The 25,731-nt window shown below is 35.4% G+C and overlaps 1 pseudogene; it reads left to right on the plus strand.

Annotated features, from left to right (window-relative positions):
- The first annotated feature begins 153 nt into the window (after positions 1–153).
- LOC104669571 lies at positions 154–25,731 on the plus strand (annotated as a pseudogene).

A 25,731-nucleotide genomic window follows, 5' to 3' on the forward strand; every position in this document is an offset into this window, starting at 1 on the left:
GGTAACATTAAACAGGGAATGTATTTAGAGCTGATCTGACAACTAAGTTAATTGAAATGTTAGAAGACCTCTGTTTTCAATGGGAAAAATAAATCTTTCAAGAGGAGCTGTGTCCTTCTTGAAAGAGAGATCACAAAACAAGTGAGACATATGATGGAGGCCATTAGAGAGAAGGATGAATGCCACTTTGTGAACTGCTGTTTCAGCCGTCTCTGGAGAAGAGCTGCCAAGCACTCTCAAGAAGGAAATACAAAATCAGACATTTGTATGTGTGCGGTACCCACCATGTTTGCTCTGAGCAGACAGAACCGTATGAAGCAAGACAGTAAAGGTGAAAGCCAACAAGATAGCCTACTTTATTGCCATGGCAACAGAACCCTGATGAAAAGTGGAAAAACAATAAAATACTTCTTAAAAAAAAAAGCCTGTGCTATGTATATCTGCTGAACTGAGGAAAGATGCACTCATGGCAGGAGCCTGTTATTTTTACCATTTGATGATTTTCCTTAAGAAAACCATGGGTACTGCTTTTGGTAAATCTTGAATTAAAAAGCATTGTGTTTACTAAATTATTTAGTTGATACCGCTGCTAAATTAAGATTGATATATGAAAGCTATACTTTCAGATTAGAATCGTTAGTGTCATTGCAGAGATCAAAGCATTAACATTGTCACTCTCCTTGATGCCTTTGACAAACTTTTGCCATATTTCACACAAATTGTATATTCAATAAGAAAGAAATGTTCTATGACATTCTGCTATTTGATTAAAATTAAATCTGTATTTCATTTGCCTACTTTATTTGAAATTCTCATATTTCAATCATTATTTTAAAAAATGTTCTCTCCTCAATATGCTGTTTATTGGTGTACAGTTTAGTATGGAGGGAAAACATTGTCTTTTTTCTATTCTGAGTTTGTTTAACTATCACAGCTTCCTACATCTTCCCAGTTTTAGGCAATTTTGAGTTGTTCCTAAGATCGTTTGTATTCAAATAAGACCTCCTTTTTTTGTAGAAAAGGTCTGGGAAAGCTCATTTTTCATTTTTAAAATCAGCTTCACTGATATAATTTACATGCAATAAAATCTACCTTTAAAAAGTGAGTTTTGACAAATGTCATGTAACTATTACCACAATCAATTTCTTTGCAAAATTAATACCAATTTCTTCACACTGATTAAAGTGTTTCATTTAGAAATTAAAATATGCATCTTTGACTTATCATACACTGTGTACTAACTTGCTTTTAGAAAAATACATAGAAATATTGCACCAGATCCCACTTCTTTATGCTATTACTGCCATAACTATTATATATGTATGTGTTACAAATCCAATGATGGATGTTATAATTTTTTATACTTTCAAATTTAATTTTAGAGTCGGGGGTACATGTGCAGATTTGTTACATGGGTATATCTCATGACACTAAGGTTTGGGGCACAAATTATCCTATCACCCAGGAAATCACCATAATACCTAAATTTATAGCCCTTTGCCCCTCTCCTACTCTCTCCTTGAGTAGTCCACATCGAGTATTTTCTTTATGTCCATGTATACCCAATGCTTAGCTCCCACTTATATGTGAGAACATGTGGTATTTGGTTTTTGTTTCCACGTTAATTTGCTTAGGAAAATGCCCTCCAGTGGTATCCATGTTGTTGCAGGAGACCATGATTTCATTCTTTTTTATGGCTGCATAGTGTTCCACAGTGTATATGAACCACGTTTTCTTTATTCATTCTACTGTGGATAGGCACCTAGATTGATTCCATGTCCTTGCTATTGTGACTAGTGGTGACATAAATGTAATAGTACATGCATCTTTTGGGTAGAATGATTAATTTTCCTTTGGATATAAATCCAGTAATGGGATGAACGAGTTGAATGGTAGCTCTGTTTTATGTTCTTAGAAATCTTCAAACTGGTTTCCACAGTGACTGAACTAATTCACATTTCTACCAACAGTGTATAAGTATTCCCTTATCTCCACAACCTTGTCATCTATTATTTTTTGACTTTTTAAGAATAGCCATTCTACTTTGGGAGGCCAAGACAGGAAGATCACTTGAGGCCAGAAGTTCTAGACCAGTCTGGTCAACATGGTGAAAGCCCATGTCGACTAAAAATATAAAATTAGCTGGGCATGGTGGTGCACACTTGTAATCCCAGCTACTTGGGAGGCTAAGGTGGGAGAATTGCTTGAATGCAGGAGGTGGAGGCTGTAGTGAGCCAAGATCATGTCACTGCATTCCATCCCTGGTGACAGAGTGAGACTCCATCTCAAAACAAAGCAAACAAACAAAAACTCAAAAAGCAATAGCCATACTTACTGGAGTGAGATGGTATCTTATTGAGGTTTTGATTTGCATTTCTCTGAGGATTAGTGATATTGAGAAGTTTTTCACCTTTTTTGGCCACTAATGTTTGTCTTCTTTTGAGAAATGTCTGTGCATGTTCTTTGCCCACTTTTAAATGGGGTTGTTTTTGCTTGTTGAATTGTTTCAGTTCCATATAAATTCTGGAACTAGACCTTTATCTTGTGCATGGTTTGAGAATATTTTCTCTCATTCTACAGGTTGTTTATATATTCCTAATAATTTATTTTAATGTTCAGAATTTCTTTATTTTAATTAGATTCCACTTCAAATTTTTGTTTTTGTTGCAATTACTTTTGAGAACTTAGCCATAAACTTTTGGGCTAAGGCTAATGTCAAGAAGGGCATTTTCTAAGTTTTCATCCAGGATTTTTATGGTTTTAACTATCATATTTAAATCTTTAATCCATATTGAATTGATGTTTGTATATGGTGAAAAGTAGGAGTCCAGTTTCAATCTTCTGCATATGGCTAACCAGTTATCCCAGTGTCATTTATTGAATAATGTGTCCTTTCCTCATTGCTTATTTTTGTTGACTTTGTCAAATATCAGATGGTTGCAGGTGTTAAGGTTTATTTCTGTGTCCTCTTAGTCTGTGTGTCTGTTTTTGTACCAGTATCATGCTTCAGAGGTTACAGTAACCTTAGAATATAGTTTGAAGTTTGATAATGTGATGCATCTCGCTTTGTTCTTTTTGCTTAGGAGTACTTTGACTATTCAGGCTCTTTGTTGGTCCATATGAATTTTAGAGCAGTTTATTCTACATCTGTGAAAAATAACTTTGATAATTTGATAGGGATAACATTAAATCTATAGATTGCTTTGGGCAGTATGATCATTATAATAATATTGAGTTTTCCTATCCATGAGCATGGAATATTTTTCCATTTGTTTATTTTCATCCTTGATTTCTGTTAGCAGTGTTTTTAAATTCTCATTATAGAGATCTTTCACCTTTTTTGGTTAGATATATTCCTTTTTATTTTTGTTTGTGGCATTTATAAATGGGATTGCATTATTGATTTGGCTCTCAGCTTAAATATTATTGTAGGTATAAGTGCTACTGATTTTTATACATTGATTTTGTGTCCTAAAATTTTACTGAACTCATTTATCTGTTCTAGGAGCCTTTTACCTCAGTCTTTAGAATTTTCTAGGTGTAGAATCATATCTCTGTGAAGAGAGATAATTTGACCTTTTCTTTTCCTATTTAGATGATTTTTATTTCTTTCTCTTGCCTGATTGCTCTGGGTAGGACTTCCAGTACTGTGTGGAACAACCTTGTCTTAAGCCTGTTCTTAAGGCAAATGCCCCAAGCTTTTCCCTTTTCAGTATGATGTTGGCTATGTGTTTATCACAGATGGCTCTTATTGTTCGTTGTGTTCCTTCAATGCCTAGTCTGGTGAGGGGTTTTTATCATGAAGCAATATTGGATTTTATCAAAACCCTTTTCTGTACATATTGAGATGGTTATATACTTTCTGTTTTTAATTTTATTTATGTGATGAATCACATTTATTGACTTGCATTTGTTGAACCAAACTTTCATTCCAGGAATAATGCCTACTTGATCATGGTGAATTAACATTTAGATGTGCTGCTGGATTTGGTTTGCTATTAGTTTGTTAAAGATTTTTGTGTCTATATTCATCAAGGATGCTGGCCTGTAGTTTCCTTTTATGGTTGTGGCTTTGCCAGATTTTTTACTATAGTAATGTTGGCATCATAGAATGCGTTGGGAAGGAGTTATTTCTCCTATTTTCTTTGGAATAATTTTAGTAGAATTGGTACCAGCTCTTCTTTGTGGTAAAATTCTGGTAGAATTTGACTGTGAATCTATTTGCTCTGGGGCTACTTAGTTGGTAGTTCTTTTTTTTTTTTTAAAAAAAATAGCAATTAAATTTTGAAATTCAACATTGGTGTGTGCAGAGTTTCAATGTCTTCCTGATTTAATCTTGAGAGATTTTGTTTTTATGAATTTGTTTATATCCTCTAGATTTTCTAGTTTGTATATAGAGAGTTGTTTGTTATAGTACTTGGAGATTGTATTTCTGTGTGATTGATTGTAATACTACCTTTGTCATCTCTGATTTTGTTTAGTTGGACCCTCTCTCTTTTTTTTCTTTGTTAATCTTGCTAGCTGGTCTATCAATCTTGTATATTCTTTCAAAGAAGCAACTTTTGGTTTCATTAATCTTTTTGTGTGGATTTTTGGATCTCAATCTCATTCAGTTCTGCTCTTACTTTAGTATTTCTTTTCACCTGCCAGCTTTGGGGTTAGTTTGTTGTTTTTCTAATTCCTCTAGGTGTGATATTAGATTGTTAATTTGAGATATTTCTAACTTGTATTTAGCACTATAAACTTTCCTATTAATGCTGCTTTTACTGAATCCTAGAAATGTTGATGCTTGTGTCCCTGTTTTCATTTGTTACAAATTCTTTTTTTATTTCTACCTGATTTTTTTTGCTTACCCAAAAGTTATTTAGAAGTTTTTCTTAATTTCTATGTTATTGTGTGAGTTTGAGAGATCTTATTGGGATTGATTTTCCTTTTTCTTTCATAGTAGTCTGACAGTATGGTAGATATAATTTCATTTTTTAATTTATTGAGACTTGCTTTATGACTGAGCATGTGGTCTTAGAGTATGTTCTGTGTGAAGATTAGAAGAATGTATATTCTGTAGTTGACAGGTGGAGTATTCTGTAAATGTCTATAGGTCCAATTTTTCAAGTGTAGAATTTAAGTCAAGATTTTCATTGCTGGTTTTCTGCCTGAATTACCTAACACTGCCCGTTGAGTGTCAAAGTTCCCCACTATAATTGTGTGGTGGTCTAAGTCTGCTCATGGGTCTAAAAGTATTTGTTTTACGAATCTGGGTGCTCCAATGTTGAGTGTGTATATATTTCGAATAGTAAAGTCTTATTCCTGAATTGAACCCTTGATCACTATGTAATGCCCTGTCTTTGTCCTTTTTGATTGTTGCTGTCCCGAAGTTCGCTTTATCTGGTATAAGAATAGAGACCCTTGTCCTTTTTTGTTTTTTGTTTGTGTGATAGATCTTTCTCCAACTCTTTACTTTGAGCCTGTGAACGTACATTACATGTGAAATGGGTCTCTTGAAGACAACAGACAAATCCGTCTTTTAAAAAAATTTAACTTGCCACTCTGAGCCCTTTACGTGGGGCACATTATACTATTTACATTCAAAGTTAATATTGATATGTGAGGTTTTGATCCTACTGTGGAGTTGTTAGGCTGTTTCTTAGTTGTTTATATTGTGTAGTTGCTTTATAGGGTCTATGGTGTGTTTAAGTGTGTTTTTGTGGTAACAGGTACGATTCTTTTGTTTTCATGCTTAGAACTGCATTAAGGATCTCTTGTGAGGCTTCTGTAGTAATAATTAATTTCATTAGTGATTGTTTATCTAAAAAATGATTTTATTTCTCCCTCACTTATGAAGCTTAGTTGGCAGAATACAAAATTCTCTATTGGAATTTCTTTTCTTTCAGAATGCTAAAAATAGTTCCCCAATCTCTTCTGATCTATAAGGTTTCTGCTGAGAAATCTGTTGTTAGTTTGATTGGGTTTCCTTTTTAAGTTATGTGATCTTTTTTTCTAACTGCTTTAAAATTTTTTTCCTTCAGCATTTACCTTGTACCTTGTACATTGTACCTTGTACCTGTTGATGATATATCTTGGTGATGTGAATTTTGTATAATATCTTACAGGTGTTCTCTGGATTTCTGGTATCTAGATATCTACCTTTCCAGCAAAATTAGGGAATTAAAAAAATAATAATTCCCTCCAATATGTTTTGAGTTGTTTTTTACTTTTTTTCCCTTCTCTCTCAAGAATGCCAATAATTCATAGGTTTAGTCATTTTATTTAATCTCATTTCTCAAATACATTGTTAATTTAAAAATTTCTTTTTTTTCTCTTTTTATCCCGATTCTGTTAGTTAAAAAACAAACAAACAAACAAACAAAAAAACAAAACAAAACAACAACAACAAAAACAGCCTTCAAGCTCTAAATTTTTTTCTTTTGTTTGGTCTAACCTATTGATAAAAGTTTCAATTGTGCTTCAAAATTTCTTGAGTTTTTCAATTCCAGAAGCTCTGATAGATTTCTTTTTGAGAAATCACTTCCTTCATTTTCTGGATTGCTTTAGAAGTTTCTTTGTGTTGACTTTTAACCTTGTCTTGAATCTCACTAGCTTCCTTGCAATCCATGCTTCAAATTCTTTATCTGTCATTTCTGAGTTTCCATTTTGGTTAGGGACTCTTTCTGCAGAATTTATGTTATCCTTTGGTGGTATCACAACATTCAGATTTTTCACAGTGCCAGAATTCTTGCACTGGTTCCTTTTCATCTAGAGATGTTGGCGTTTCTCATTTTGTGTGTAAGAAATAATTTTCTTCTTTTTTTTATATTATTATGTTTGTAAAAAAATCCCCTTCTTCTCCCCACCTAGGGTGTATGACTGTAGAGTATTTTGATTAGAGTCTTTTTGCTTTGCTTTTATAGCCTAACACGTCTGACAGCAGATTTTACATTGGGCTGTGGAGTTCTACCTATAGCCCAGTAAATAGTGCCTACAAGTAAAAACCAGCTGTGGTACAAGCAGATGGTATGTACCTGATCTTTGTTTACTGTGAGGTATTCTCTGTTGCTTCAGGTGATGGGTGGGATAGTGGAGTGCTAGGTGTCCTAAACTTTCTCTTTCAAAGGGTTAGGGGACACAGCTGGACAGAGCTAAAATTCCTGGCTTGGCTACGAACACCCCTATGGCGATGCAGGCACCTGCCCTAACGAGGGTGACTGGGAAGAGCTTGTGGTGAAATGCACTGAAGTATCTGCTGGGTTGCAGTGGCTCCTCATCCTAGTAATCAGGAACATGGACGGTTACTCTATCAGAACCCTGTTCCAGAGCTTGTGACTCCTAGTTGAGATGCACACTGTAGTGTAGCTCCAGATCACGATGTGGTTGAGAGTCTTGGGAAATGCCTATTTTGTAACTCTCTGCAGGAGTGGTTTTGGAAAAGAACTTCATCATTCAGCCTGATACAGATAGCATTATGGTTTGCCTGTTCTCTGATATGGTAGCACTGCAGCTTTATGTAAAGCAGGAGGGGTCCACCTTTGGATTCCTGTGAGTGTGTGTTGCTTGTGGTGGTGGCAGCTTGTTAAGTTGGCCTAACCTCAGACCCTGAGGCGCTGAAAGTGGTCAGGTGCCAGCAGAGTTGAAATGGGATAAGTAGTTTCCCAATTCCTCAGCCCCTAGATGGCCCATTGGGCAGCCTATATGAATCCTTATAAGGCTGGATGGGGGTTTGGTCAGCCCAGGGTTCAGGTGCTGGCTGTGATGGAGGGAGATGGCCTGGTCCCCAAGTCACTGGCCAAACTCTCAGGCACAGGTAGGCAGAACGCCTCAGTGGTGTGAATCCAAATGAAGACCACAGGCCTGTGGGTGTAGGGTTTTAAGAAGGTTCTGAGCCACAGCTGAAATGCTCATGTGGGGGAAGGGTGAGGGAGCTAGGATGCCAGAAGGCAACAAGCCCTGTTAGGCAGGGAGTAGCAGAGGAGGGGGAGTCCTGTAGTAAGCAATCTGGCTACCTCTCCATACTGTGGCTTTGGTATGCTGTGGCAGGCTGTGGCCTGTGAAAGCTGTCAGTCCCTTTTTTCTCTCCCTAGCCTGTCAGTTACCTCTGGAGAAGGGCCTGCCAATTATCTCCTGGATGGAACATCTGCCCTGGGGCCCAAGCCTGTGGCCCTTGGCTGGCAAGGAGAAGTGGGGACGAGGTCTGTAGTCTGTTCACTTCTCAGCACCAGCGATGCAGCATCTACCCTAGGGGCCTGCAAAGAGCCTGTCCTCTCTTATTGGTGGGGATAAGGCAGGTGGCACTAAGGTGTTCAGGAATTCAAGGCTAATGGACCTCTTTATGGGCTTGAGCGGTGCATCTGCAGAATCAAGTGGTATTCTGTGTCTGTCTGGAAGCCTGGGTGGGAAGAGGTGTGGGTGGCTTTCTGATGGCCAGGACTGCAAAGGTCCATGGCAGAAGTGTGGGTCTTTTGGGGGCTCTCACTCTCCCTTTCCCCATGTTAGGGAGCTTCTCTTGGATCTGTACTGGTCCTGGGTGGGCAGCTGCCTAGCTTTGCATTTCTCTGTTCTCCATGGATTCTGTTGCTTCCTTGCTGAATCCCAACGTGGGCTTAGATGGTCCACTAGAAGAGCTAGTGTTTGCTCATCATCTTGCTTCCTCTCTGTGAGAGCTGAGCTCACTAGTTGCTTCTGGTCTACCACCTTGAATGGGAATCTCTATAATCTTTACATAATATAGGTTGGTGCAAAAGTAACTGTGGTTTTGGAACATGAATATTAAATCATTATAACTAGGGCTCAAATAAATCTTTATTAATCAAAATTTGATTCATTACAATCAACGCATATTCAACAGTGATAAATAAGTTTGTTTATGCCTATAGAATCGAAATTCATGCTTTGGGAATTTATGAACTCTTAAGAGATCTTTATGTATCCTGCTAGTTGTGAAAGCATTTTTCCTGCAAAAAGTTGTCAAGATGCTTGAAGAAGTGGTAGTCGGTTGGCAAGAAGTCAGGTGAATATGATGGATGAGGCAAAACGTTGTAGCCCAATCTGTTCAACTCTTGAAGCATTGGTTGTCTGATGTGCAGGTGAAGTGTTGTGGTGGAGAAGAACTGTACCCTTTCTGTTGAGCAATGTCAGCTGTAGGCACTGCAGTTTTTCGTGCATCTCATCGACTGTTGAGCATACTTCTCAGATGTAATGGTTTCACCAGGATTCAGAAAGCTGTATTGGATATTACTGGCAGCAGACCACCAAAGAGTGACCATTACCTTTTAATGGCACAACTTTAACTTTGGGAAGTGATTTGGACCTGCTTATCAGTCCAGTTACTGAGCTGGTCATCACTAGTTGTCATATGAAATCCACTTATCATCACACGTCACAATCCGATCAAGAAATGGTTTATTGTTCTTGCTTAGAATAAGAGAAGAGGATACTTCAAAACTACATATTTTAAAAAAATGTTGCTCAACTCTTGAGGGACCCACTTAATTGAACTTTTATATTTTCCAATTTGCTTCTAATGCAGAACCACCATAGAATGGTAGACCTTGAATTATTCGGCAACTTCTCATGTAGTTGTAGGAAGATCAGCTTGGATGATTGCTGTCAATTGGTCATTGTCAACTTCTAATGGCCAGTCACTACATTTCTTATCTTTAAGGTTCTTGTCTCTTTTGCAAAACTTGAACCACCATGCACTATACGTTCGTTAGCAGTTCCTGCACCAAACTGTGTTGTGAGTTGTCTCCACTGTCTTATGAACCATTTTGAATTCAAATAAGAAAAATTGCTGGAATATGCTTTTTGTCTAACATCATTTCCATAGTCTAAAATAAACATAAAATAGACAGCAGGTGATAAATCATTAGTAAAAACAAGCAAACAAACAAAGAAACATAAAGTGAGAAATTCTTATTAAAACAATGTATAACATAAGCATGTTTATTTAAGAATGTATTCCAATATCAAATGGCAAATTCCAACAATGTAAAACTGGCAATTACTTTTGCAATCACCTATTCTATTATATGCCCTTTATAAAAATTAAGTGAAGAGTATTACATCAATATTTACTTTATATATATTCATTTAAATATATATTTATATATAAATATAAATTATTTATATGTAAATATAAATTATTTATTTATATTTATTATATTAACATTTCTAGTGCTTTTCATTCCTCCCTATGGATTTGACTATACATTGATAACACTTTCTTTCAACCTGATGTCCCTCCTTTAGTATTTCCTGCAGTGAACTTGTGTTAGTCTTGAATTCTTTCTTATTATTTGGAAAAACCTTTATTTCAAATACATTTCTAAAACCTAATTTCACTGAATATGAAAATTCAAAATTGGTAGAGTTTTTTTTTCCTTCAGCATTTCAAATATGTTATTTCAATGTCTTTTTTTCCTCCATTTTTTCTAGTGAGAAGTCAGCCATTACTTGTATCATTTGGTTTATTTGATGTATACTTTCAATAATTTTCTTTGTTTTTAGCTTTCAGCTGTTTGATATATTCAGGTATGATACTCTCTCTGTTTCTACTGTTTGGGGTTCATTGAAGTTGTTAGATCTGTAAGTTAATTTTTCTCATCAAATTTTGAGCATTTGGAATCACTGTCACTACAGATATTTTTCAGATCCCTTATGTTTTTATTCATTTCCTAGAACTCCAATTCACTTATGTTGAAATGCTTCCTTTTGTTCCACATACCACAAAATATCTGTTTTTTTATTTTTTTTTTCATTTTTTTCTCTCCATTTTTTGAATTTTAAAATTTATGTTGTTTTATCTTTAGGCTTACAAATTCTTGATTTATTTCAAGTCGCTTATTAAACAGCAGAGATTTTAATTTTAGCTATTACATTTTTGAGTCCTCTAATTTACACTCATTTCTTTTTTTTACAATTTACAATCTTTTTTTACAATTTACAATTTTATTTTATAATTTACAACCTCCATTGAGATTTCTTATTGATTTATTTGGTGCATATTTTTCTTTGATTATTTGAACATGGATTTCTTCATTTCTTTGAATATGTACATTATCTCTAGCTTTATAAATTATAAAATATATCTACTCTAACGTCTAGATCCACCTGAAGCCAATTTCTACTGGCTGTTTTTCTTTTTTCTTGGTTATTGTTCCCTTTCCTATTTCTTTGTTTAGTTCATAAATGGCAATTTGGTTAATAATTATACGTGACAGATATATATCAATTTTGGTCACTCTTTTGTTCTCCTGAAGGCTGTTTTGTTTATTTTAGTAGTCAATTATCTGCACTCAAATTGTGAAATAGGTCTCCATTATGTTATGCAGCATTTATTAGTCCATATTCATACTGCTATAACTAACTACCTGAGACTGGATAACTTACAAAGAAAAGAGGTTTAATTGGCTCACAGTTCTATAGGCTGTACAGAAGGCATGGCCTGGGAGGCCTCAGGAAACTTTCAGTTATAATGAAAGGTGAAGGGGAAGCAGGCTCCTCTTACATGCCCAAGCAGGGGGAAGAGGGTGAGGTGGCAGATAATACACATTGCTAAACAACTAGATCTCGTGTAACTCACTAGCTGCCATGAGAACTGCACCAAAAGGGAAATCCTCTCCCATAATCCAATCACCTTCCACCAGGCCCCACCTCTAACATTGGGGATTACAACTTGACATGAGATTTGAGCGGAGACACACATCGAAGCCATATCACAGCCTCTCATGTATCTGCTCTGTTTTTTTTTTTTTTTTTTTTTTTTTTTTTCTGATTCCCTTGGAATCTCCCCTATGTCTGCATAGTTCGACATTACTTAGTGATTCTAGCAAAGGATGTGCTCAAGCACCTTAAAGTAATACCGTAAGTTTTCTACCCCTACCACCCCAGCTATATGTGAGCTGAGGATTATATGCAAAGGTTCAGCAAGTTCATATTCTCCCCAGGCTTTCAATTTTCACTGAGCTCTCTGGGGTTTCTCATACATTTTTATTTTAGCTGCCAGCCAATTGTATTTGAAAAAATTTATTATTTCAGTTCTTCTCTGGCTTTCTCGCTTCTAAATCTTCCCACTGAATTTCTACTTGCTTTTCTAACCTGCCCTGATTTGAGTCCACAACCAGCATCAAGTAAAACTGTGGGATTTTGCCAAACCAAACTGATAAGATGGAAATGCCTATAGGCAAGGATGCTACAGACTCATTTTTAATCTAATGCATTACCCATTTTTTTTTTTTCTGAGTAAACACTTCTCAAGTTGTCCTGAAATTTGTTTTAAAAATGTTTACTTGCTTTATGCTTTTTTCTATTGAGAAGAATAGATACTCCTCTGATGACAATTGCGAGGAGAAAAAACTTTCTTTATTGATAATACACCAGAAAACACATTTGAGATAGTTAATGCATTTTTTAAAAATTCTAAAATAAACTTAGTATAATTACTATAGACAGGTTAATATAATTCAGAAAAGAAATACTTAACTTAAGCCATCAGAACAGTTTAAGCTCCTTTTAAAAATTATTATGCATCCTGGAGTTCCATAATTTAAAACAAAATCTATTAATGAATTATATACACTTTATTAATCCATACAATACTCTCAGTCTTATGAAATATACTATTTGCACAATGTAAGCATTATAGCTTTTAAAGATCCAATAGCAAAGATGGATATACATGAAGCTTTCCTTTGTATTAATGAGGGAAATAAAAGAACACTAGATTTAAGAAAATCAATGATACACTGAAGCATCAAATTTTGCTTTCATATTAATGAAGCATGTCTAGGAACAAAGTAATTATTATTTCTGCAGTAAAGATACATCTGTTTTAAGAAAATAATATATCTTGATAGTAATACATATTCTACTTTTATTGAGTCCTTATTATAGAACAACTACTATGCTTATCTTGTACGTAGATCTTATCATTTGACTCTCACAATTGCCTTGTGGTGGGTTCCATTAACAGACAGTTTAATTTAGAGTTTTAGAATGACAGCATTGCCTTCCTATGCACATTATTAATGTTTTGGAAGGAAACAAAGCTGATGTATCTCTTTTTATTCTGTATATTGAGAATTATTTAAATTACTAACAAAATATTCTCAACACCTATTTTTAAAATGCCCTTAAAGGTTAGCCTTTTTTTCCTCATGTTAGTAACTTTTGTGTACTCATCACTGTGGAGAAAAATGAAGTACAGAGTCTTTAGAATATGAGCGATAATAACTTGGAGAATGATTAGAGCAATGATGCAAACTTTATCAGGAAACATACAGGTCTAATGGTTTTAGTTTGGAATGCATATGACTAAGTATCTGATCTAAGTTTTACATAAATAAAAGTGAATAATAAAGAAAACCCTAGAAACTACTAATTCTTCTGTTTTGTTTCCTGAAATTTTACTGCATTCCATTTATACCTTAAACTAAAGAAATGTCTTAGCCTGGTCCAATCGATTTCCTCTTCTCCATTGCCTGAGCTTAATCTGTATTTCTCCGAGCTCTGATTGCCTGGGTCCCAGCATTTTGTGTGTGTATGTGTGATTCTGTGTACACTTACTTCGTTTGTATTTATTTAATTATTTCCAATTATCTTATTTTTACAAAAAACATTTACCAGAAGTCAAATGAGCAGAAGGGCTACTTTACATCTATACTCTTCTTGTTTTTGCTTGGAGGAAAGGTCTATAGTAAGTGAGATCACTAAAGGAAAGAGTCTAATTACGAAAGTAAAAGTAGTATTTTCTGATGAGAATTTAAGAAATTGTCACCTTGATTGACAACCGACTAAATCTCTGTAGTTTACCCCATCCTACTGGAATTTATTTCCATCTCACATGGGCCCTGGTTTTTTTTTTTTTTTTTTTTTTTTTTTTTTTTACCTGTGAGTCTAATGTATGAACCACTGGCCTCCATTCATTTTCAATCTATCATTAACTAAACTTCCAGGATGACACCTTCATGACAACTGCTGCATCTCCCCACTCCCTCACCATTTCTGAGTTTCTCAAACAGTCAAATCGACGACCTGGGTCTGGCATTTTATGCCTTTCTTTATTGTTTTTGACTTTCACGTTTGGTGCTCAAACATAAATACAGTTTTCCTTAGTGTGTCAAATAATTTCTTTTATGCTTTCTCCTATGTTTGAGTCGCTTTCTTCATCTGTCTGCCAGCATTCAGTCTTCAATGAAAGTCAGTTTTTCAGATTTCTTTACTCTAAGAATATTTCTCCAACAGAGAAAAGATTTGTCTCAGTTTTGTGATACCCTTTTCAAAATGTCGGGCAGTTTATAAAAATTTTTAATCTGAACAATTGTATTGAATCCTGTCAGCAACCTTGCGTAAGGAAGGTATCATTCGTTCTATTATGAACATGAAGAATTGAAGTTTTTAAAACCACAATATTAATAAATATTTCATAACAGAAAAGTTTTTCAAATCCAAGTTCTCTGTCTTTCATGACCAGAATTTTTTTCATTATGCAACTTTCCTCATATTGTAAGGTATTCTGGAAAGTGAGGTGGAGTAATACACCTGGGAAATTCAGCTAATTTAGCTAAAAGTTAATTTCTTTGATTGTAAAGTGGACATCCTACTAACACAATTTATCAGATTCTGGGAATAATGTTTATGTTAATAATAATACCCACATTGAATTGAGTAACTATTTTGTGCAGATATGTGGACCTTTGGTTTTAGCTCATTAATCTTCACAGCAATATGTGGACTACTTATATTCTTATCTAATGTGCCTTCCTTGACTTGCAAACTGGAGTGCCTTCCTTCTTGAAGCTCAAGGATGCTGTACTCTGACCAGGGTCTCCGTTTTCTCTTCACTTATTTTTTTCCAGAGATCATTTGACTTTTCCCCCTCCTTCCACCAAAGCAGGTCTTATTAAGGTTATAGTTTATGCTGTCATCAAAGTTATAAATGAACACAAGCTGCTAAATTTAATGGTGCATTTTCAGTCTGCTCTATTCTATCAGCAGCATTTGACACAACTAATCCTCACTTTTTCTTAAAATACTTTCTCTATCTGTCCTTCAAAACACTAGCTTTTAGTTTTCTCCTTACTTCGCTGACCACTGCTTTCCTGAATTACCTTGAGTTTTCTGTCTTTAAACTTTGAAGAACTGCTGGTTTTAGCATTTTTCTTTCTTTTCTCCAACTATACTTACAGCCTAGACTATTCTTCTGAGACTCATGAATTACATACCAAACACATATGCTGCTTACTTCTAAATTTATTTATCCAGCTAGGAACCTTCTTCTGTATTATAGATTTATGTATCCACCAATCTATTTGACTTTTCCACCTTGATATTTTAAAGTTATCTCAAATAGTCATATTCAAATCCAAATTCCTTGATTTTCATGTACAGTCCTAAATCTGCTTCTTCCTGTCTTCCTCCATTCTTCTCTATCCTTTCAGTTACTTAAACCCTGCATTTGTTTCCTATTGCTGTTGTGTCAAGTTAGGACAATTTTTATAGCTTAAAGCAACACAAATGTATTCTCTTGCAGTTCTGGAAACCAAAAGTCTCAAGCAAGTTTTATTAGGCTAAAATCAAGATGTTGTCAGGGCTGGTTTGTACTAATGGCTCAAAGGTATAATTCATTCTCTTGCCTTTTCCAGTACCTAGAGGCTGTTTTTATTCCTGGCTCCTTACCATACATTACACAGCATTTTCTCCCTTTGTTTCTGTGATCACATAGCCCTCTTCCTCTCTGATGATTCCTGAGTCATCCTTAAAATAATTTTTCTGGTTACATTGAGCCTGCCATGAAAATCTAAAATAATCTCCCCATTTCAAGATCTTTAACTTAATTTCAACTCCTAAATCCCTTTTGCCATTAATTCAGCAATTAATTCAGCCTATAACAGACTATATGCCTTGGAGTCATTCTTCACTGCTCTCTTTCTCTCACAAACTGCATCCAATTCATCAACAAATTCTACCATGTATACACATATATTTTTGAAACCGGGCCTTGCCCTATCACCCAGGCTGGAGTGCAGTGACACAACCATGGCTCATTGCAGCTTTGACCTCCTGGACTCAAGTGATCCTCCCACCTCAGTCTCCTGAGTAACTAGGACTACAGGTGCACACTACCATACCTGGCTACAGTTTTCCAAATTTTTATAGAGACAGAGTCTCACTATGTTGCCCAGGCTGATTTTGAACTCCTCGGCTCAAGCCATCCTCCCACCTTGGCTCCCAAAGTGCTGAGTTTACAGGCACAAGTTCCACACCCAGCCCTAAATCTACTTTTGAAATGTACCCATAGTCTGACCACTTCTTATCACCTTCTCTGACCCCAAATTGTTGAAATCACTGTAATCTGGATTCAAGGACAACCTCCAGCTAATCCCCTTGCTTCTAACCTTGCCATTGTATGGTTCATTCTTCTCCCACATCTTTTTTTTTTTTTTTTTTTTTTTTTTTGAGACGGAGTCTCACTCTGTCGCCCAGGCTGGAGTGCAGTGGCCGGATCTCAGCTCACTGCAAGCTCCGCCTCCTGGGTTTACGCCATTCTCCTGCCTCAGCCTCCCGAGTAGCTGGGACTACAGGCGCCCGCCACCTCGCCCGGCTAGTTATTTGTGTGTTTTTTTTTTTAGTAGAGACGAGGTTTCACCGTGTTAGCCAGGATGGTCTTGATCTCCTGACCTCGTGATCCGCCCGTCTCGGCCTCCCAAAGTGCTGGGATTAAGGCTTGAGCCACCGTGCCCGGCCTTCTCCCACATCTTATACACTTTTCTAACCGTTTCTGATCCCTCTCAGAATTACATTTAAAATGCTCATCATGGTTTACATGTCTTTAAATCATGCCTCCAGTTTATCTACCTGCCTCCTTGCTCTATCACTTGGCCCCTCACACATTCCGCTATAGCCACACCTGTCTCTTTGCATGATCAATCATAGGGCCTTTGAACTTATATTCTTGTATCTGGATCATTTTTCCCTAGATGATTCCACAAGGGTGGGTCTCTCATTACCTTTAAATTTCTCTCATGCTGTAAGACAAATTTTCCTTACGACATCATTGTGAATAGTAGAATGTCCCAAGCACTTTCTCTTCTCTTGTTCTGTTTTTCTTTTTAATATTTATTACCACCTGACACATTACAAATTTCTTTGTTTAATAATTTCCTGATGATCTCTTCACAAAGTCTAGGACAGCAGCCCTGTATCCACATGGTCAGATGATGCTTGCCATACTGTAAACAATTATCGACTATGTGTTGAATGACTAAACAAATGAGTGAATGAATTAATGAATATAAAACATTGAAGTTAGAGGTAGAGATCATTTTCCTCGCTTTACAGGCAAGAAAACTGAATCCAAATTGAGATACATGCACTGAATTACGAGAAGAGACAGAACTTGGATTTGAGCTCATGCTTTCTGACTCCAAACACTTGCTTAAGCTGTATATTATAATGACATGCTCAGTAAGTGGTGCAACCATGCTAAAAGCACGTTAAGATTTTAGGGTTTGGAACTCTTTACTGCATATGTATGCTATATAGTTAATATTTACCAGCAATGAGAAAGTTTGTACTGATTTTTAAAATTTATCTTAAAATGTCTTTAACTAACATTTTCTCCAAGAGACCACAGATATATTAAATAAGGTTTCTTGAATAAGATATATGTATGGATTATACTTGTTTAGTACGATGTTAAAACTACTTGCGTTGTTTTTTCCCGCTATGCCTGTGGTTCCTTCCCTTAAGTATTTGCCCCATTGTCCCTCCTCTATTTTATGAAGAATGGCACGAACACATTCTCTGTCCCCTCATTCTACTTTATTTTTCTTCATAAAATTTCTTGTCACTAGTTGATATCATTTTATTAGATATTTACTTATTAATTTGCTTAATGCTTACCTCTAACACCAGGCTATAAACCCAGTAAAGGTAGGGATTTAAAAATGATATCTTTTAATATATTTAAATATATTGTTATATACTATTTTATGTTATTATTATTCATTCATTCACTCATTCATTTTACTCTACTATAAGCACTGAATAAATATTTTTGAAAGATAATTCCAGTAGAAGTTCATATAGGCTAAGTTATTTAACAGTTTATTAGCCATGAATTAGCAGATATTTTATACCTGGTTAGGAATTTATTCATTCACTCCACACAGTTTTACTTAGAGCCTACTATATTCTAGGAACAAAATTACATGCTGGGTGAAAATAAAATAAAATAAGCACTAATGACTAATATTTATTAATATTTATCATGACATCAATACATTGTCAAAAATACTTTGTAACTTAGCTTCTAGTATGGTTGGCTTCTCTCTCCCATTCTCACTAACAAACAAATGCAATACAGACAACATTAAAATAGCCCTGGTCTAGAAGTTTGGGTTTATAGGTTTAAGAAAAGTCCTTAGGCCAATGTTTTCAATGCATTCTCCATATGGCACTGTAGTCTAAAACTTTTCTAGGTAACAATGTCAGGGGATGAAACTTTCAGATACTGAATGCAAGTGGCCAACATTCTTTTATTATGAAAGATTCATTATTCTTATCTTCGCAGAACTGGAATAGTAAGTGTAAGTTAGTGGTGGTTACTAAGGCCCTTTGCAGATAAGAGTGAGGATCATGGTAAAAAAAAAAAAAAGTGCTGCCTTTGGGGTCAATTGCTTAAGGCAAACTAACTTCTAGGCTGCAAGAGGCCAGGCATTATTGAGTTTACACCATTTCCAGTCCCCTTAATAAGAATAGGTAACCACTTAAGGATTTTTGGAAGGAGCTCTTACAAGAATAAAGAGTACATATTTGCTTGGAGTGTTCCTTTTCCATAAATTCTTTAAGAATCAAGCATGGCAGGTGATGGTACCTGAATAGAAAGGATTACGGACACATTCACTTCTAACAACAACCTTGCCTAGAAGGCCTAAAGCTGACGACTGTACACTTAACGAATTTGGACTAAACATACAGACTCACACAAAAAGGAGAAATTACATTGAGCAAGGATCCCAGTTTGACTGGTACAGCCTGAATAGATTATAAGCAGCAACTTAAAAGGTATAGAGTCCTTTATAGGCCAGGAATTCTCTTTTCCAAATAGGCAGAACATGGCTTTAGAGTACAGGCTTTGGAATCTTTGGTAGCCTGTGTTAAGATCTCAGTTTTAAGAGCAAATAATTACCTTTTCTGGCAAATTTGGAGGGATGATTTGTCTAATAACTAACTTGGAAATTGTTGCGTTTTGTTTAAAAGCTTTTTGAAGAGCCACAACCACACTGTTTCAATCAAATCCTCTTGTTTGTCTGCTCTATGTTGTTAACAGTAAATTTAAAAAGCAAAACGGAACAACCTAATGGAGAAGACCAGCCCTTGGTGATTTATTGACTACCAGGTATTTACAACCTGACTTGCCACCTTCTGTCTTGACTAGATGGCTCCTGTGAATATTAGAAAACTATATACATGAAGACTTCTGAGATGTAGATTCAATTATGGGGGGGTGAGTGATAAAATTTACCAAAAAATAGATTTCATGTGGTGAACTAACTACATGGAAAGATTTCCTAAGCTAATGTGAAGAGATAAAAATTGAATGCAATCATCACGAACTCAAAGGTGTGTGAATGTATGTATGTTTGCATATGTGTGTTTTCAAGTCTCTGCCTAAACTGCTTGGTGTGTCTAAATCTTCTTATAAAAATTCTAAGAATCTTTGTTAGAAGATCATGGAATGCAGGTATTATAGGACATAATTCATAAGCAAAAACTATTACTGGGGAAAATTATCACAGCCTCAAAGAAGTATGTAATCAATTTTAAAAGAGTCTTTGATAGTGCCTTAGGAGAAACTCGGGGAAAACACAGAAATCTAACATAGAACTTTTAGGCAAAAATGAATGATAGAGGCTAGGTGTGGTGGCTCACACCTATAATCCCAGCACTTTGGGAGGCTGAGATGTGTGGATCACATGAGGTCGAGAGTTTGAGACCAGACTGGCCAACATAGTGAAATCCCGTCTCTACTAAAAATTCAAAAATTAGCCAGGAGTGGTGGTGCACATCTGTAAAATCCCAGCTACTTGGGAGGCTGCGACATGAGAATCACTTGAACCTGGGAGGCGGAGGTTGTAGTGAGCAGAGATCGTGCCACTGCACTCCAGCCTGGGCAATAGAGGAGACTCCATCTCAATAAAAACCAAAAAAACAAAACAAAACAAAAAAAAAAAACAGAGCATGATTGAGGATCTCTGTTTTTCCCTAAAGCTCTGTGCACTTGGGCTTCGGGAACTCCGTGAAAGATACTTCCAATTTAAAAATCTTTTGAATCTGATTTTCATTTGTGGTAATATGAGAAAAAGAAGAACATCAGGCCAGAAGAGCCTATGTCCTAGTCTGCTCAGGCAGCCATAACAAAATGCAATCGATTGGGTGTCTGAAACACCAGAGATATATTTTCACTGATCACAGTTCAACAGCATTTAGTTTCTAGTGAGGGTTTCCTTCCTGGCTTGTAGATGGTCATGATATCATTGTGTGCTCTCATGACCTCTTGTTTGGGTGCTGGAAAAGAGACTGCTGTGGTGTCTCTTCTTATAAAGGGCACCAGCCCTATTGGATTAGAGCCACAATTTATTATCTCATTTAACCTTTATCATGTCTTTATAGGCTCTATCTTCAAATACTATTTTTACTATTTCATTCTATACTATTTATTATACTATTTATTTATTTATTATATTCCTATTTGAGGTTATGGCTTCAAAATTTGAATTCTGGAGGGAAACAATTCAGTTCATAGCGACCTAGAAAAAGCTTTTTCCACTTGAAGCAATGCAGAGAGAAGTTCAGGAAATTGAGTCTGCAGACACTGTAAGGAAAAAGATCATATGTACAGGGCTGCCTGTTGCAAATATTGGATCTTCAACACGAGAATAGCATGGATGTTATGTTTCTGAATTTCTATGCTAGGAAATGCTAGGGTGAAGGTAGAGTGAAGAACATATGTTCATGCTTATAGAAAAAAATTATACTCCCACTAAACAAAAAGGAATACTTCAAGAAGATTTAGTAACTGAAGGAGTCACAAGGGCAAATTTGTTAATTTGCTTCTGTGGGAGTCTTTCAAGAACCATGTATTCAGTTTGTGGAGTTCTCACTAGCACTATATTCCTCAAAGGCTAGATTAAGGATGATATTGTAGGAGGAACACAGATATATTTATTCTATCCAACTTTTATAGTTTTATTTTCTTCAATATTTATTTTTAATTTATGGTAAAATATACATAACATAAAACTTACCATGTTAGCCCTTTTAAAGTATACAGATAAGTGGAATTAAGTGTGTTTGTATTGTTGTGCTACCATCACCACCATGCATCCACAGAATTTTTATTTATTTTGTGAAACTGAAACTCTGTGTCCATTAAATAATAACTTCCTATTTCCCCCTCCCAGAAGTCCTGAGAAACAAGCATTTTACTTTCTACCTCAATGAATGTGACTTCTCTAGATATCTAAGTGTAATCCTCGTATTTGTCCTTTAGTCAATGGCTTATTTCACTCAGCATAATGTCCTTAAGATCCATTCATGTTTTAGCATGTGCCAGAATATCATTTTTTGTTAAGGCTAAATAGTATTTCATTGTATGTATATAATTATATTTTGTTTATCCATTGACTGTCTTCTACCTTTTGCCTATTGCAAATAATGCTGCTATAAAAATAGTTGTATAGATATCACTTCATGTCCCTGCTTTCAATTGTTGGAGGTATGTAATCAAAGTGGAATTGGTAGATCACAGAATGATTCTATGTTTAACTTTTTGAGGAAATGCTATACTGTTGCCTACAGTGGCTATACCATTTTACATTCCTACCAACAAAGCACAAGGGTTCCAGTGTCTACACATCTCTATCAATGCTTGTTATTTCCTGTTTCTTTCATAGTAGCCACCCTAATGGGTGAGAAATGGTATTTCATTGTGGTTTTAACTTGCATTTCCCTAATTATTAATGATGTTGAGAATATATGCGTGTACTTACTATTTGTACATCTCCTTTGGAGGAACATTTATTTATTTACTTTGTCTATTTTAAAATTGGATTGTTTGTGTTCTTTGTTGTTGAGTTTTAGAAATTCTCCATATATTCTGAATATTAACACTTTATCAGATAAGTTATTCGCAAGTATTTTTTCTCTAATTCTGCATGCTGCCCTTTTACTCTGTTGATAGTGTCTTTCTTTGCATAAAGAAAAAAATATTTTTGATGTCTAATTTGCCTACTTATTTTGCCTGTGCCTTTGTTGTCATGGCCAAGAAAATATTGCCAAGTCAAACATCATAAAGCTTTTTCCTATGTTTTCTTTTTAAGAATTTTATAGTTTTGGGGCTTCTGTTTAGGTCCTTGATCTATTTTGCATTAATTTTTAATGTAGCATGGGTTAAGGTTCCAACTTTATTCTTTTTCATGTGGATTTCCAATTTTTCTGACAAAGTTAGTTTAAAAGGCTTCCTTTTCTACTGAAATGGTCTGGGAAATCTGGCTGAAGGTCATTTGAAAATATATATGAAGGTTTATTTATGGATTCCCTACTCTATTTTATTAATCATATGTCTATCTTTGTGCCAGTGCCACACTGTTTTGATTGCCATAGCTTTGTAATATGTTTTAAAATCAGAATGTAGAAGATAAGTATTTTAATTCATCTTTTCCAAGATTGTTTTGGCCGTTCAGAATTCCTTGAGTTTATATGCAAATTTTAGGATAGATTTTTCAATTTCTGGAAAAAAGTCATCATTGGTATTTTGATAGAGATTGCATTGAATTTGTAGATATCTCTGGGCTAGTGACATCTTAACAATATTATGCTTTGTAGTCTATGAAATCAGTATGCCTTAATTTATTAATGTCTTTAAAAATATCTTTCAACAATGTTTTATACTTTAAGTGTACAAGTCTTTCACTACCTTGGTTTAATTTATTCCTATGAATTTTATTTTATTCCTTTCAATACTAAGTGAAAAAGTTTTTATTTTATATTGTTCATTGTTAGTGTATAAAAATGCAACTATTTTTTGTGTTAAATTTGTATCCCACAACTTTGTTGAATTTATTATTTCTAAAAGTGTATCTGTGAAACATTTAGGGTTTTCTTCTTATAAAATTATGCTGTTTGTGAACAGAGATAATTTTACTTATTGCTTTTCAATTTGAATTCCTTTTATTTCTTTTTCTTGCCTAATTGTCATGGCTAGGACTTCCAGTACTTTGTTGAATAGAAATGACAAAAAGTGAGTATTCTTGTCTTCTTTTTAATCTTAATGGTAATGCTTCCAGTTTTTCACCATTGTGTATGAGGTTAGCTGGGTTTTTCATACATGGACTTTATTATTTTGAAATAATTTCTTTCTATTCATAGTTGGTTGATTGGTCATGGAATAGTGTTGAACTTATCACGTTGTTGATTTTTTTTATATCAATTTGTGGTTTAGTTTCCCCTTCACTCTGTTAATGTATTACATTGATTGATTTTTATATATTAAACCATTCTTACATTCCAGGAATATATTCCACTGGTAATGGTGTATAATATTTTACATGAGCTATTGAATTCAATTTGATAATATGTTTTTGGTGAGTAATTCATTTATCATGATATTGGTCTATAGATTTATTTTTCTGTATTTTCTTGGTTAGGTTTTGGTATCAGTTTAATACTTTAGTCAGACTGGGCTTGAAAGTGTTCTCCTTTACATTTTCAGAAGAGTTTAAGGAGAATGGGTGTTAATTATTCTTTAAATGTTTGAGAAAATTTACCCATTAAGCTATCTAGTCTTAGGCTTTACTTTGTTGGGAGGTTGTTGATTATTGATTTAATCTCCTTATTTGTTATAGGTCTATTCAGACATTCTACTTTTTCATGATTCAGTCTTGGTAGGTTTTTTTTTTTTCCAGGAACATGTCTATTTCATCTAAGCTATTAAATTTTTTGGAGTGCAATTTATCTTAGTACTCTCTTGTAATATTTTCATACCTTTAGAAATAGTAGTAATGTCCTCTCTTTCATTTCTGATGTTACTTTTTTGAATCTTCTCTTTTACTTAGTCCATCTAGCTAAAAGTTTATCGATTTTGTTGAACTTTCCAAAGAACCAACTCTTGCCTTTGTTATGTCTATTGTTTTTCTATTATTGATTTTGCTTATCTTTGCTCTAATTTTTATTATTTCCTTTTTAGAGCTAGTTTTGTATTTAGTTTGTTTTTCTATTTCTAATTTGCTAAAGTGTAATTTTAGGCTTATTGATGTGCTATCTTTTTCCTTTTTAATATAAACATTTATTTACAGCTATAAATTTTTCTCATAACACTGTGTTTGCTGCATCCTGTAAGCTTTGGTCTGTTATGCTATAATTTTTATCAGTTTCAAGATATTTTATAATTTCCCTCATGATTTCTTTTTTGATCCACTTGTTGTTTAAGAGAGTGCTGTACAGAATTCTGATAATCCGGACCTTCAAGACATGGGCTATATTTATTGGTGTGTTATCTCAACCAACCAAGTCACAGCTAAACAAGTAGTCTTGTCTGAGAAGTCACTGATCTCTGAGGAGACAGACCTTATTAACCTAACTCTACTGGAGAGCTCATGTGCCACATTGGTTCTTTGGCCTCTGTGTATCATAAGTCTCCAAATATTTTTGTGGAAGGAAGTCATGGAATCCATTGTAAACAGTTGCCATTTCATCATGGGAGCACTGATTCGGGTGACAGCCCTGTTGGTACCACCACTGCAACTAACCCGAAACAACCTCAGGTAATCGCCTCCTAAGGTGATCTTCTAGGGCATCTTTTAAAACTTGACCTCAGTCAATGTGCCACAGGTGTCCTCCATGCAGATGGGAGCAGTAGATCTCTTGGGAGGAGGACTAGATAGTCTGGTGGGACAATCCTTCATCCTATCATGGATGTCTGCAACCTTTGCTTCTTCACCTACACCTGTTGCGGTCAACAGGTGAATGACCTGTGTGAAGTCTCCACAGGGACAGGCATGGCACCTGGTGGGTATGTGGCTCCTAAGGCTTTTTCTGGCTACCTGCATTAAAGGATAAAGGCTTAGAGATTTCAGGAACATTGACTCACCACCAAGGGCACATCTTTATGGAAATGAACTTCACCAATACAGCTCTGCAGCATATGACAGATTTTGCAACCTAGTTTAACAAGAATGGCCACCCATACACCACTGATGTCAAACCAGAACATTGATGTCTCCCTGCCTCTCAACACCTTGGGTGCAGTCATGAAGATGGAAACTCTGAATAACCTGCTGGTGGCTGTGAAAAACAATATTGATGTCTTCTACTTTAGCCACCTCACCCCACTCAGTGTGCTTTTTAGAAGATAGCAAAATGGAGCACCAGGTCTTCCTTGCAGCAGGAAAGGATATTCCCAATGAAATGAACTTCAGTTTTAGATTAAGGAATGTCATTTAAATGCTGACACTGTTTCTAGCAAGTTGCAAAACAATAATGTTTATACCATTGCCAAGAGGAATGTGGAAGGGCAGGACATGCTGTACAAATCCCTGAAGCTCACTAATGGCATTTGGATTTTGGCTGAGCTGCGTATCCACCCAGGAAACCCCCATTATATGCTGTCACTGAAGTGCAGAGCTCCTGAAGTCTCAATACATTCATCAAGTCTAGGATGGCATTTTGAAAAACTAA

The sequence above is a fragment of the Rhinopithecus roxellana genome, chromosome 8 (assembly GCF_007565055.1).
Source record: "Rhinopithecus roxellana isolate Shanxi Qingling chromosome 8, ASM756505v1, whole genome shotgun sequence".
Taxonomy (NCBI): Eukaryota; Metazoa; Chordata; class Mammalia; order Primates; family Cercopithecidae; genus Rhinopithecus; species Rhinopithecus roxellana.